General features: G+C 45.2%; 1 pseudogene; it reads right to left on the bottom strand.

Annotated features, from left to right (window-relative positions):
• Positions 1 to 909: 909 nt before the first annotated feature.
• Positions 910 to 1,819, bottom strand: LOC123818955 (annotated as a pseudogene).
• Between the last annotated feature and the right edge of the window lie 325 nt (positions 1,820 to 2,144).

Genomic DNA, 2,144 nt, shown 5'->3' with positions numbered 1-2,144 from the left:
GAATTGAGGTTCCCAATGGGAGTGCATGGACTTTCTTGTTGGGGGTTGTGGGGTTGTGGATGGGCTTCACAAGATTCCCAAATCTCTTAAAATTGAACATAAATGTTTGCTGGTGAACTTTTCAGTGGAGAGGTTCTGAAATTTTCATTGGAACTCAAGAATCACTCGTTTGAAAAACAAGGATTAGAAAACTGGGAACAGTTAGAGGCAACAAGAGTGCTGATTCCAGAGAAGAACAAGAGGATGAAATAGATCTTTAGCAACTCCAAAGTTTTGTCTTTGTAATAAATCTTTCCTTAACAATGCCATTTCTTGAGACAAATAGTGTGCCTTGTGCTCCACAGGTACTGTTTGAACCCTTGTCATGGCCCTTCAAGGAAAGATGAACTTTCTCCAAATGGTTGTCTCTATGCTGAGAAATGGTGAAAGGATTCTAAAGTTTTATTACTTCTACAGTCTTCAACAATCCTATTTTATAATGCTTAAGACTTTTTGTAAGAAAAGTACTATTGTGTACATTACTTTTATGGCCTTCCCAGCCCCCTGTAAATTGTAGAGGGTACATGTTAGTTCCTGCATGGTAGAGCCACATAGACTTGCCAGTAGCAGCAGCCCCAGGCTGTCCAGCTTGGCCTGCCAGGCTCCCTGTGCTCAGGCTCAGCCCATGATGCCTCAGCGAAGCAATGCCTGGCTGGAGGTGGCAGCTCTGCTAGAGGACCTCTGGACAGCTCTTCTGGTTCAAGATTTCTGTAATTCTAAAAAAATGGTGTGGTCACTGGGGAGTTTCAGCAATCAGTGATGTCTGTTATTTTGTTTTGTATTTTCTTCCTAAAGTCCTTCTCTTTCCTTCCTCCCCCCCTCCTTTGAAAAAAAAACAAGCTTATTTCACTTTATTTGTCTTGTATAAAATTATGTGGTGGTCACAGCTGGAGCCTTGGTCTTCTGCACAGAAATTCTAGTGTGGGTCTTTAGAAGATGTTCAGTTAATTCCTGACAGGAAGACTTGGTGAACACAGTCTCTGTTCACAGGTTGGGAGTGAGATGTCTGTAGCTCTTACAGATGGCATTGAAGGTGGCCTTGGTGAAGTTGCCCAGGGTGGCAGTGCAGTCCCTGGTTGAAGTATAGAAGTTGTTGATACCAGCCATTATCATCAGCAGCTTCTTGGGCACAGGAGCTGAGATGATGCCAGTACCACTGGGAGCAGAGGTGAGGTGCACCAGTACAGAGCCACCACACCTTGTCACCTTGCAAGGGATGGTGTGGGGCTTGCCGAACTTGTTCACCCAGTAGCCTCACTGCACAGACACAATAGAGAGCTTAGCCAGGATGATGGCCCCATAAATGGCAGTGACTAGTTCCTTTGATCACTTAACACCCAAACCAACATGTCCATTGTAGTCCCCAATGGTGATAGATGTCTTGAAATGGGTCTTCTAACCTTCGTGTGTCTGGTTTTGCAGGGGCATAAGCTTCAAAACTTCATCCTTGAGGGATGTCCCTAAGAAAAAGTTAATGATCTCAGCTTCCTTGATGGGCAGGGAAAAGAGATAGATCTCCAGCCTGGCTGGTGTAGCTCAGCAGATTGAGTGCTGGCCTGTGAACCAAAGGGTCTCCAGTTTGATTCCCAATCAGGGCACATGCCTGGGTTGCCAGCCAGGTCCCCAGTAGAGGGTGTACGAGAAGGCAACCACACATGGATGTTTCTCTCCTTCCCTTCCCCTCTGTCTAAAGAAATAAAATCTTTTTTTTTTCAGAGAGATAGGTCCCCTACAGGGACTTGATCTTCATGTCTTTGACCAGACAGCCCAACTTGGTGACTGCTACCTCAAGCCCTAAATACCAAATCCTGTACGGAAGCCACTGGGGTCTCCCATTTCAAGGTCCCTGGAACCGCCAAGCCCTGCTTGCAGCATGGGCATCATCAGCCATTTGGTGTTTCCTGAGGAAAGAAGCCCTTTTTTCCCTGAAAGACTGAAAAAGAGAGTATCATGAAATAAAAATAGAACATGTCTTTGTTACAGCCCAAGTATCATAAAAGCATACACTCTGATCCAACATTAGAAAGATACAGATAGAGGTGACAAACATCAGCAAACACTGGCTGGGCAATGCCACCACCATCCATTGGCAAAAGCTACTACTG

This window comes from Phyllostomus hastatus, unplaced genomic scaffold (genome assembly GCF_019186645.2).
Source record: "Phyllostomus hastatus isolate PE091 unplaced genomic scaffold, TTU_PhHast_1.1 phas_contig_113, whole genome shotgun sequence".
Classification (NCBI taxonomy): Eukaryota; Metazoa; Chordata; class Mammalia; order Chiroptera; family Phyllostomidae; genus Phyllostomus; species Phyllostomus hastatus.
Note: the sequence above shows the minus strand (reverse complement) of the source record. Positions and strands in the feature narration are given on the sequence as shown.